This window comes from Empidonax traillii, unplaced genomic scaffold (genome assembly GCF_003031625.1).
Source record: "Empidonax traillii isolate 1590-97213 ecotype Southwest subspecies unplaced genomic scaffold, ASM303162v1 scaffold80:size1517328, whole genome shotgun sequence".
NCBI lineage: Eukaryota > Metazoa > Chordata > Aves > Passeriformes > Tyrannidae > Empidonax > Empidonax traillii.
Window position 1 is genome coordinate 988,526 of NW_020955273.1, and position 13,670 is coordinate 1,002,195.

Consider the following 13,670-nt stretch of genomic DNA (forward strand, 5'->3'; position numbering starts at 1 on the left):
GCTAAAAAATGTTTACCTTCAGTAAAGCAGAAAAATAAAGACATATTCTATGATGCTTCATTATTAAGAAGCTGAATGATGCTTTTCATGGAGCAAATGGAGACAGTGTCAAAGCATATGGAAGATTTTTGATCTTCCTTGATGTATGCAGTCATAGGTACATTCATTGCGTTAAAATACATCTTTTTTGCTTATTTTTTGTTTGTTTGTTTGTTTTTTTTGGTTTTTTATAAAGGGCATATGTAGATATATTTCACAGATTGAATGTTACATATAAACCTGCATTTGCAGACAACCACTAAAAAGTATGTGGGAAGGAAGTGAAAACTTGGAGAAGTCCAACTGTGTCTGAACAACCTGGCGAGAATCACTGTGCAATATGCAGAGGATACGGCATGAAGGACCTGTACTCAAATCTTGCCAGTCTTCATTTTCATCTCCAGTCCAGTCCTGAGGAAAAGGCTGCTATAGGTTTTCTCTCATTGTAAAGGAGTAAAATTCTCTTTGATGGTTCTTTGTTTGCTGTTTTCCTAACAATTTAAATAATGTAAGAGGGGGAATTTTACTTTGTTCTGGACTTGTCTTAGTGGAAAACTGGATAGCAGAGCCTGGGTCTGAGATTTACTACAGATTTATAATGTTTATGGGTAAGAAAAGTCAAGAGGAATCAATGGAAAATTGGTTACATGTCCCATTAGAAGTATAAATGATACTCAAGGGAATATTTGAGCTCCTAAATCCTTTCAAAATTAAAGAAAAAGACCCCAAAATCAACAGCTAGTCTCCTTGAAACTTTAATTTTACTTATAATTAAGTATTCTTAAATAACAAGTATATTGTGACCTTAGATGAATATCAAGCTGTGTAAGTTATTTGCTCTCTATGCAACCATTTGTATGAGGAATAGTATCTAGGTATCCTCTAGGCGTGTATCAAAAGTAATTTACAACACATTTCTTAAAAGATACATTTTAACTATAAATAAATATTATGCAATGCAAATTATTAATGTGTAAATGTTAAATCTCTGAGAATCAAGAGAAAGGAAAACTCACGCATTAAAATTGAAGAAAACAACAAAAATTAATGGGCTCTAGTTACAGAAAGGCCTGTGTATCTTAGTCGAATGTAAAACCTTTCCACTATGTCTTCTAAGCAGCATAAAGACTGGGTCTGCAAACAAGAAGGCAAGGAATCCTGCTAGTACTAATATAAATTAAAATATTATATTGCAAGTTTTACTGTTTCTACTTGAAGCTATCGAAGACTGAATAAATCAGAAATAAAAAGTCAGAGCAAGGAATTAATATTAGGCAGAGGAAAAAAATCTTTAAACTTTTAAGAATTATAGTAAGAATTTTTGTTCATTGTGTAGTCAAGCAGTAATGAAAGGGGATGCATTTATTGCTACAGTGCAATTTAACAGTCTATGCCTGAAACATCAGTAAAATCTGTGGTAGCTATTCATATAGATCAAAAGCACAGTGTGGCTGTAAATAATTTCAGTGAATACTCTTTATTTAGGTAAAATTTTTTAAGATCCCTGAAGGCAAACAAGGTTGAGTGTGTAGGCAAATAAACTAATATGTCAACTAATATATCAAAGTGAAGTTTGTCTCTCCTGGCGTAGACATAGTCTGGGGCTAAATGATAAAAGGTGCCTTAGATCAGAATGAGGAAATCAAATGGTAATAATATTTCTATGAGAAAATAGGGACCTAATACTACTAAAGGTTAAGAACATTTTTAAGTTGCTGTATCAAAGTCTAATATTCTCATTAGATTCTCTCCACCTATGTCATATCAAAGCTTAAGAAAAAGGTAAAGGTAAATTTTTATTTTATTTTTTTTAATACTACTTGTGCTAGTAATTGTGTGATCATCAGTTTTTCAGCAAGTTCTTATGGCTTCCAGACTGTCTGAGATCTAGAACACCTAGTACAGATAACTGAGTGTGGGTGGTATTTACTAAAGTCTGCAACATCGATATATTTGTCAAATTTTTACAGCAAATCCCTGACAAAAAAATAAAGTTGTGCTGTAGTATTTTATGTGCTTTTAATTTTTTTGTTTTGTATGGGTCTGAGTCAAAACAAGATCAAGCACAACTACCTAGCTTTATGGTTCATTTTGTATTTCAGTAGCATCTTTCCTGTCTTTAAAGAAGTTTCGTACTGAGAAAGGAAAAATAGATTAAGATTTTCAAGGTCTTTCTGTTGATTCCCTTGTCACATTTCTTCTCTCCTGTACAATGAATAGTTAGATCCAGTACATTGTTGAGGGGAAATCTGTACTTCACACAGCAGCCAGATCTATGGACTTTATTTCAGGGTTGTTCTTTATTATACAAGAATATAGGGCAGGCACTGAAATATTTATGTCATACATACCTTTTTATCCTATTTTTATTTTCTGATGTTAGGAATAACCCAAGTGTTTTAGTGAAGGAAAGGTATTTTACTGCCGGATCACCATTATGCCTGAATCCACAATTCATAACCTATGGGTAAACTTCATGTCTAGCAGAAACACATGGTAATTAATGAGGTTCAATAGATGTTGGATCCATCTGTGGGTATTTATTTTTGGCCACTAATTGCAGGATTTCCCTTGGTACAAGCTGGAGTACTGGGTAGAGTTCTCCATCCACTTGTTATACCTTCCATTTAGCTTCAGGACATCATTCTTCCATGGATTTTCTTCTGCTGGAAAACTCCATTTTATTTCTACCACCTTGATTATTTAAATATGTGCTTAGATGGGAAGAAAGCAGAACATGTTTCATCTATGAAGGAAAAAACAATTCCAGAAATTTGGTAAGATTCTCATCTCAAGACTTGTTCTGGTGACTTGCTCTGGTTTTCTCATGTTTATATGACTTAAGAAATCACTCCAAATTCCACTGTAAAATAATTTATGATGGGTTAATGTAATTTTATTTATTGATAAATGAATGCATGTCAGTTGAAATCTGTAGTAATTCATTCAGAATTTAATTCAACTTTTATGTTCTTTCAGGTAATAAATATTTTAATAACATTATCTTATTGATTACTGGAATGTGTAACAATGACATCCCAATATGTGTTGATTTCTAGTAATTATCATAAAACCACATGCCCAGTTGCAGCATTGATATGAACTAGCATATCTCTCCTCCCCCTTCCAGGAGATGGTATAGTTGTTAAATTAATCAGATGGGAAGAGACAGCAGATTGAATAATTTCAAATACTAGAAGAAAGCTATAAAATCCAGCAGAGAAGGAAAGTCACATTGCTGAGACCAAGCAGTGACCATGGCATGGAAAAATCAGAAGTGGAATTTGAACCTTAGGAAACATTAAGATGAACATTAAGACAAGGAACCAGAAGAAATTTTACCTGAGAATCTAAAGAGAAAAAGAGAAAAAGTTCTAATCACCTTGTGGGATCTTGCTCTGCTCCTTCTTCAGATGATATTATCATATTTATCAAACTGTTTTAGGAAAGATGCTGGAATCCCTAAATTAAAAAGAAAAAAAATATGGTTTTATTATGCCATTTTTCTTCAGGTGTCAGGTAAGTGCTTGAAAATTACAGTGTATTCAAAAAACTAGAGAGCATAAAGCAACTTATAAAACCAAAGTAACCAATACCTCTTCAAACTTGTTGGATGCTATCAAGGATGTGGGGGGTGGCAGCATTTCACCCTGTCCCCTCATCTTTCATGCAAATACTAGCTTAGCCCAGGCATAGGTGGGAACAGAGAAGGACTTTAATTTACTCCTTACCCATACAGTAAAAGTTATAACAGAAAATACAGATGTTGACAACATGTTACACATTCACAGGAATACTGGCAAAATGTGAGCAGTGTATTCTGCTTTCTCATGCAACCAAGTTTTTGAAACGACATTTATTCTGTTCTTTAGTGAGTTTGATTTCCTGATGTTTATCATCATGAGCAAAAGCTAAAGCTTTACAAGTGCAGAGGTGATATAAAAGATTGAAGTTGTCTATCCTGGCATTTTTGAACTACTGAATGTTCTAATTTGTGTGCTGTGACTCTGCATGTGCAGTTCTATATTATTTTTTTATGCTTTTCACTCTGTACTTGTGAATTCATACATAAAGATGAATCTGCAGCACGTTGTCAAATGAAATTATCCACCAACAAAAGCAATAACAGGATCTTCAACACAGCATAAACAAGCATGCAGAACCACACATTTCATCTAAAATACCCATTACCGACACAGTTGCCCACTTAAGCTCAAGGAGAGGAATTCTGTTCCTCAGCTATTCCAGCTGACTCTCAGATTTGCCTCTGAAAAGCCTTCACCTGCTGTTACAGAAACAAACTCTGCTCGGGCAGGCACAAAGTGTGGACAAAGTAGAGCTGAGGTAGCAATTTTATGCAACAAAAAGAACTATTTCGAAAGCCCACCTTTATCAAATACTTTCTGAATGTGAATGACATTCCTTTCTCCTCAGCACCCCAATGGTTATTTCCTTGCATTATTTTGATGCGTCTCCTCCCTGGCTGTTCCAGAGCAATTGATCAGCTCAGACTTTTGCTGGCTGCTGAGAATAAGGGCCAGTTGCCAAGCCATCGACCTGTACCTCAGCAGGCTGTAGAAAGACCTGAGCAATCTGCTTATTCTGAACGTGCTTATTTTAACAGGTAGCAAAACGTGCACTGTAATGACCAGCAGGCAGGCTGATGGCAGGCCTGGGGTGAGGGGAAAGAGGAGAAGGGTGTGATCCCAAACTCAGCTGCCCTGTCCCGCAACACTATGAGATGTTTTGTTAATTTGACTTTATGCAAACTACTGTTTCCCTTTTTATAAACAAATGCATAAATGAGGCAAGTTCTGCTTCTTACAAGTTTTGTTATGAAAGGTTCACACATCTTTGTGTGAAATAAATCTATGATGCTAATCAACACCTCCTAGTCATTAATATGCACATTCTATATATAACTTCTTTTCCTTTGTGCCCTAGGATCGTAACTGCACTTTTCCCTTTCATTCAAACAGAAATCTATCACAAACAGAAATCTATCACTAATATATTTTCTGCTTGAAAAATACCATAAAAAAACAGATGAACTTTTTTTTGGTCTAATGCTGTTCAGTTAATCAGGCCAAATGATAACAAAACAGGTAAAGAACAGGAGAAGCAAAATTTAAGCCAATAGACTCAGTGGGCAAGGGGCTGTGTGCCATTTTTCACCTGAAAGCGCTACTTTCTTAAGTCTTTACATCCAATTTAATTGGGACAGTGTCTCTCCATACAGGAAAAACATAGTAATTAGAGAATTTGGAAGTCCTTAATCTAGATCTGCAAATTGGAGCAAACCAGCATCACGTAATTGCAGAGGTTGAAGGCAAATTCACATATCAGGAGAAAAAAAGTCATGAAGTGGTGATATGGTAGTGGTTTGGTTTTTTTGTTTGTTTGGGTTTTTTTAGTTCTGGTTGGTTTTCTTTGAATTACACAGGTTTATTCTATTATTTATTTCACTGAGATTTCACTTTTTTACTATGTTTTTTGTAACTGTCTCATGATCGTCACATTTCTAACTTGGCAGCAGCTTAACTTTAATATCTTCCATTAACCTTTGCTAAGGAAATAAAGAGTCAAAAGAAAGACTATTTGGAAAGTAATTAACTGGGTTTCTTCATCAAATATGCAAGAAGTGGAGAATGACACCTTAAACACAAACATTTTCAGCTACGGACTCAATTAGCTGCCCAGTTAGGCTTAAAACAGGGCACCAACAAAGGTGCCCTCAGCTTGAGTCTGGACACTTGTGCTCACAGTCATACTGTTGTTTTGCCTTGATATTGCAAGACATAAAGCGTTGTTTATGAGATGAGAGCAGTACATTTGAAAATACTATGGTGTATCTGTTGGGGTTTAGGACTACAGGATTGTGTGATTTGGCTTTTTATTGCTGTTGTTTATCTGACTTACACATTCAGAGAAACAAGGGCTACCTCTTGTAAGTGTAAATGGGCTCTGACACACATACAAAAGCTTAATGAGATGACAAAACCCCAAGTCTGAGCATCAAAACATGGGGCTATAAAATGAGTGTGAAAAACTTACAGGTTCATGCTGATGGCAGAACACAGAATACACCTCTGCTAACCAGTAAGTTGTAAAATACTTCTCAGAGAACCACTGGAACCTCATTGTGTTTTTCACTTTTCCAAACTGATCCTGTTTCACTTTATCTGGAAGAAATTCAGTTTATAATCAGCAAGTTGGTCCATAAACACTGGAAAAAGAGGGAAGAATGAATGTTACATGATTTTGAGTGCATTTTAAAGGGTACCGTGTAGAATTTATGCACTGAAAATAGGATATTAACTAGCCAAGCAGAAAGAGCAAGATGTCTGATCATTTAGTCATCAGTTTCATTTTTCTTTACAAAGTGTTTGTAGACTATCTATTTGATCAGCACCTGAGACCTACAAATGCAAAAATTATTCTTTCAAGTATCCTAAGCACTTCTAGGCTCTCCTAGGTTACTTCTAGTGTTGAATAATGGAGATAAGTTCAGCTACTAAACTATTTTTCAGTATAGAATTTAAAAGTTTCTGCTGGCAGATAAATACTAGAATAGTTTTTAATCAGATAAATCCCTTTTTCTCCTCTATTAATAAGTCAAGAACAAAATGATCTTTTGTTGCATTTTAGTGATGAGTCAACAGAAGATGCTGTACATACAGTGAAAAGCCTATTGTGATAACAATGCTTGCAGTCTGTTTTTCATTCTGTTTGTCTTGCTGCCTCTGAAGACTCTTATGATAGCGCATAGGAAAATACTTTATTAGGTGGTAAATATAAATCTAGATGCAACTCTCCTCCTCATCCACTTACCTTCCAAAAAGAGAAGATAAAAGAATTAAATGGGGAATGTTGCCAAAGCTCCCTATATCTTACAGCAGTTGAATCCTCTAGAAGTGGTACAGTTTAATTTCAGTTTCCAAGCCATCTGTGCTGCAACCTGTGGCCCTGCCAGGCTAGGGTGACACCCCGTGGGATCCCCATGCAGGATTGAGAGCAATGTACTGCAAAATAGGCAGCCTGCCTACAAGTGGAAGCCCTGTAGCTGCAGTGGCACAGAATGATGAAGAGAACAAAGTGTGTGAAGAAGGGTCCAGTCAGCTTGGAAGAGGACTAATGCACCATTTCTTTTTGCTGACACTTGAGGATAGAGTCCTCTGAACCATGTGCAGAAGACTTCACAGATCTGAAGATGAGGCTGCTTTTCTTTAAGTGCAATACTATTTGTCCCTTAATTAAGAAGCATGAAAATCATGTTTTTTAGTAAACACCTACCATTCAGTGTTTGGAAAAAAAAGCTATAAAAACATGTAATTGTCACAATTGTTTCAAGGACATGGAAACATGCTGAGCAAATAGATCAAATTTTGGATCAGATTAGGAGCTATTTCATTGCAGGGAAACTACATATTTGAAAGTCCTTGAGTTTAAAATTCTTTGATCCCCAGATCCCATTGATTTTCTCCCTTTCCGTGTCATGGTTCTTCTGCTGCTTGCATGATTTTATGGTATTTAAATTCTCCCCAGAGAAGATCACAGGCTCATTCTGCTGCAGACTGTACAAACACAGTGAATAAGCTGTTCTCCAGAAGACTCTAAAGGCTTACAGTCAACATATATAGATGTGTTGACATAACAAGATATAACAAAACTCAATACATGAAACATTTACAAAGAGAAGAGTGATCTGGTCAAGGTCATCACAAAGATCAGTTGCAGAACCAGCAATATCATTCCAGACTCTGGACTGGTAATCACGGCCCCTAGTCACAACTCTATAGTGGCTAGATCTCTTTATATAGAATTTGACTTAGAGACACAAATGCAAATGTATCAAAATCATTTCCAGTCAATTGTATTCTCCTCTCTAAATCAGGAAGCTATTGCCATGCACTCAACAGCATCGGTATTAATTGGTCCCATTTCATATTCTTTTTGTCTGACCAATGCAGCTTGACAATCTCTGATGGGTTTTTCAGATGCACACCATGGATTCTTAAGTGATCATTTTTTCTCCCCAAAAAAGAAGTTCACTCTTTTTCAGACCTACTTCTACAGTCTTCTGGTACCTAATTTCCAAACATACAATGAAAGGCTAATTCTTCTTAATCTGTTTTTTTTTTTTTTTTCACTGCCAGTAATTGCAGAAACACCTAAACAGATGAGTTAATCTAACCAATGTTTTTCTCCAAATACAATGCTATTTCATTCACTCTTTATAAACTTGTTTTATAACCTAAACAGGTTTTTTTAAATGATTTTAGTAAAATTTTACAAATTCAGAATCAAGCTAAATATATTCTCTCCACACCAGAAGTCATATTCTGTCCCTGTAACTTGATCATATTACAGATAGATGAGACTAATTATCAGGGATTCAGCCAGTACAGAGAACATAGCTTGTTTACTGAGACAGAATGTTGAAACAACTGCTTGAATGCTCCTTGTCCTTTGAACTAACACTTTATTTTTGACCAATACTTTATTTCTAGTATTACTTCATGGATTTTTTCCATTGAATGGAGACTGCCATTGCTCCAAAGTGTAGACGAGTTTAAAAGCCTGCTATATGAGTACCAATTGCCGTTCTAAATGGTGTAGACAATAATCTGGAGTAATCAATATTCTCATGAAAGTTTTCATATTCATAAAAGTTCCAGTTGTAACTCATGAAACCAGCAGCCCATTTAGTGAATAAAATAGTCTTTTATGCCTTGTAAAGGAGCAATGTGGTAGGATTTTTTTGTTGTCAACTCAATACTACAGGATATTTACAACTCAATCTATATTTATAGGTAATGTTTGTGCAGTAATCCATCATCTGCTACATTTTGTGAAGAGCTGAATTACACAAACATCATCATAAAGCCTGTCTGCTTGCCTTTTCTCTGTGTTTATGTAATATTTACTGTCTCACTGTTTGGTGTATCCTAAAGCCAAATTTAATTGTAAGTTTGGTCAGATGTATAAAACCACATAGGTTCTAAGAAGACTGTTAAAGAATATTATAAAAATGTTCAGGCATTCTTTTAGAAGCAGAAAAAACATGCCTATTTTATTTGCTCTATATTTTAAATCAGGTAAAACCATTTTATCACTACTTATACTCCATATACTTTTTACTACACATTGACCAAACGAAAAAATCTAAATGATAGTGCCCTTACTTTGTAGTGAGAGAAGTTCAAATATCCTCTTGTAGGTATTGTCTTCAAAGCTTTTATACCTATTGCATATAAGTACTCTGGCAGCCTTTGCTGAGAGTTTATCTTAATTTTAATTATTTTCCCTAGCTTATGGTCCTTGTTTCTCTAACCTTTCCAAATAACTAAGATCATTGTGTTGCTGTAGCACTCTGCTTGCCCTTAGCTGCACCTTCTCCATTTCTGTAATATCCTGTTTTATAATAGGGTGACCTGCACTGTGCTGTTTTCTTAATATGGACTCATTAGTCTCTTGGACTGTGCTAGGATAATTTCCTCAAATTTCTATTCAGTAATCATATCTATACTTTTCCAACATATTGCTGGCTTTTACCTCTTTTTTTCTGACTAATAAACATTCCACAGATTAATTCACATTTTTTCCCAGCATTGTGAAAACCTTTCTTTTCTCAAGTATGGTAGTTTGGTTTAAGTCAGTGGCAGTGAAGGCCATCAGGATGATATTGATGGTCTCTTTCTTTCTCCCACTAGAAACCAAACATCCCTCCCTCTGTCTCCTATCTTTTCCCAAACTACCCCTTTGTTCATGCTTTCTCCACATTCCCTGGAAGTCTCTCTTGTGCTGCGACTAAGGACTCCACAGTGAGTATTAAAAGACAAGGATTACCTTACTTAGAAGGTACTTGAATATGAGCACAGTGATGGGCACAAGAAGTGCAGAAGTTTGTGGGGTCCATGGTCTTCTTCGTAAGGAAGCAGAGGGGCAGCTGATGAAGATGAGAATACTGGGAGAGGAAGAAAGTCTGTTGCAGATGGACTTTAAGCATTTAAATTCTTCCTAAAGAAGACAGCAGGTGAGGACAGAAGATGTAATAAAATGAGGTCACTTGGTCAATGTTTACATCCAACTAGGCAAAAAAAAGCCTCACAAATCTGAACCAGTTTCCTTAAAGTGTGACCAACAAAATACTTACTCATCCTCACAATGCTTACATTTTGAGCTGTACACCTGCTCAGGCAGTTACCAAGTCACCAAAATTTTATTTAAATCATGTTTTTTACATATAACTTCTTAAAATGAGCTTAAATGGAGGAAAAAAAACCAATCTCTTTTCACCTGGAAGTTTTTCTGTAATTGTGTTTGAGTCTGAAAGGTGACACATTCTAAGTATATCCATCTGTTTTAGCAGATCAGGTTGTCCATAGACAATTAGGATGCTGAGGTCAAAACAAGACTGGTAAACTGCTAGTTGCAACAAGGTTTGACATATAAACTCCGAAAGTGACATCTAAGTATCAATATAAACAGGTCAGAAGGTATAAAATATTTGATAAAAATTGAAGTTTTTGTATCAGAAATTCTGCATGTATTTTTGTAAGTCTCATATTTAAGAATTCAAACCAACACGGAAAAATAAATCCATCGACATTATAGTTCCACTGTTCTGAGAGAGAAAGGTATTATTTCTTCTACAAAGACCATTTTTGTGGCCTTTACGTTTCTTCTGTGAAGGGATTCCAAACTTCCAAGGTGAAAATTGATCATGTTTTCCTTAAGAAAAACCCAATTAAAAATGACATGGAGGTTTTAATTTCACACACTGTGTTTTAATTTGACAAAAATCAGAGTAAGAGAACTGAAAAAAAACTCAGATCTGCAACAAGAAGTCAAAAATAAATAATTTGAAGTAATTTTTACTTCTTGCCCACAGTATCCCGTTTCACAGTAGAGTGGGAAAAAGTAGACTTTTTCCCAAGCCTACAGAAAAATTGGAAGGTAAAACAGATATGCTGCACAAAAGTCCAATTGGATGCCCAAGAGAACTCACACTCCTTGTAGCCCAATATCTGCTAACACCAAAGTTGTGCTTCAGCAATTCCAATCTAGAAAAGCAGAGAGGCTGGACAGGATAAGTGCAACAAATTTAATTCTTCAGCAGGCCTGAGAGCTTGACCACCCTTCTACTTCAGAGACTCTGTTGGGCTCTGAGAAGGAGATTTGGAGTTAGATTTGGATCCCTGATTAGATATTATGAATTCCACTTTTTAAAGAAAAAAGCTGCAACATTTTTTAGGGTTGATCTTTAAGAGATTTATGACACAAGACCTGTAACATATTTTTGACTTGCTGGTTTCAGTTGCTAATTTTCCATGCTTTAGATTTGCATTTGGTTACATGTTCTTCAAGATATATATTAAATCAAAATATTGTTATACAGCATCAAAATATTATTATGTAACTCACAGCAGATTGAATATGGGTAGTGGCAAGCAGATTATTCTGTGTAGCATTTTAGTATCAAACACCAGGGAATATCATCGTGAGAGAGAGATTGGATTGGGAATATCAATTTGTAATTACAAATTTTATTTAATTAAAAAAATTAAAACATATTAGCTATACCATTACTTTCTATAATGTTCAGAATCACAACAAAAATATATTAGTGCATTACGCTATCTTATCTTCATATGTAGTGATTTGTTTAATAGCACTTTGCATAAATTAAAGGAAAGCAGGAGAATCTCTACAAGCACAAGGGAATTCACAAGGCAAAATTATAGGGATTCCTTTCATTTCCAATCATACTATGCTATCCATAAAGAGAATGATGCCCATGCTGTTTATTTCTACTGACATAGGAATACTATCTCAGAGAGGTGGCTGTATATGTTTTCAAGCAAGTGACCTTGTGAATTAAAACCCAAAATTTATATTCCTCTTCAGTAATAACAATAGGTGTTGGAATATTTTTTTAAAAAAGACTACGTGTTACCTTTTTTATGTTTAGAATCCTTAGGTTTGTAGTTTAAAAAAATGAGTTAAAAAACTGAGAGTTTTTATAGATAATTGGATGCACTTCTGTTTTCTTATGATGAAGGGATTTTATTGTGAGAAAAGAAATCGCACCTAATATAGATTAAGGTTTACAACTGAGAGATATTAAGCAACAACAGTAGAGCCAACAACTGGGAGGAAGGGAAGATGTACATCCCATATTTTTCATACTTGTAAAACTGGAACTGTTAGCATGCAAACAAATTTCTATATTAATGGTTCTTCTTGAGGTATTCATATTCTTCTTGCTTCTACTTCTTTTTCCCAATGCCCTGTTGTTTTCTGCACCTGCTGGAGGATTTTTAGCCCTTCTATGGTTTTATTGCATCTTCAGAGGTGCATCCCATCTGAATTTGTTTATCTGCTGTGCTGGAGAACACCAGTAAGGCCATGCACCTACTTCACTCAGTTTGTGTCACACTCTGTTGAAGGGTAGTCTGGATACAGAGCTCTACAGAAAACTATTAACACATCTGCTGTTTCTGCTGTGTGGTAGTCAATGAGCAACAAGTAAGATTTTTGGTTACAAGGGTTAATTAACCGTATGTAGAGAAAAAAATCTGTGCTAAGCTACTAGCTTAATATCTGGACTGTTTGCTGCATCTCACTGCTCTGGAAGGGCAAAATCCATTTCTCTTATAAGGGTCCTTGGACTTGCTCATGAAAAACTATAACCTCCATTTTTAAGAAATTAACCCCAATAAAGCTTTTTTTTTTCTAACTGTCTTCTTGGAAAGATGACCACCTCGTTCATTTCATTCACTTCTCTTCATCTTATTGCTGAACTGGCTTCATTTTTCACCAGTGTCCATGAAAATTACTTAACATTAAAAAACAGAAAAGAAAAACTCTTCACCAATTCCAGAGTTCATTTATATCTAAACCTTACATAGCAATAATCTAGCTTTTACAGAAAAAGACCCTTGAAGGCCTTCACAGGTTAAATATCTGTATTTAGATCCTTATCTTCTTATCCCCCATCCATTGCACTTTGAGCACTGGTTATGATCTGCCCTCATGTAAGATCCTTGGCACCTTATTAATTTTTGCCTAATGTAGTTTTCTTCATTGTTCTGACTACACATTTTCCACTTCCTATTATAACTCAGACATCCATCCAGACAGAATTTGACAATTCGCATCTAAGATTTTATCTTCTTTTTTTTTCCTCTAGAGAAATATCAGATTGAGTTGGACTTTCTTGCCTGATAATGATGTGCAATGAATCAGCCAACTGAAAAGTACCTTACCTCATCACTTCTGATTGTCTGAGTTGACCTCATGGCTAAAAGGGAAGATTGTGAGACCATGAGCCCATGGATAACACTGCTTTATCTGGTAGCAGATATAATACGCTCTACACACATAAACTAATCTGGGTTTATTTAGTAGTCTACCTGTGTACTAAAAGGTATGCTGTGTATTGATGTGAGCTAGGAAACATGTAAAAGGTTTCATTTTTAGTAAGAGAATGGACTGGCCAGTAAACCATAGACATTTTAGATGCATTAGCCCTTCATCAAACTTATTGCAGAAGCTGAGGCCATGATGAAAAAAGGCCAGTGCCTCAAAGGGATTTCTGTGCAGTACATAAGAGACAATGAACATTT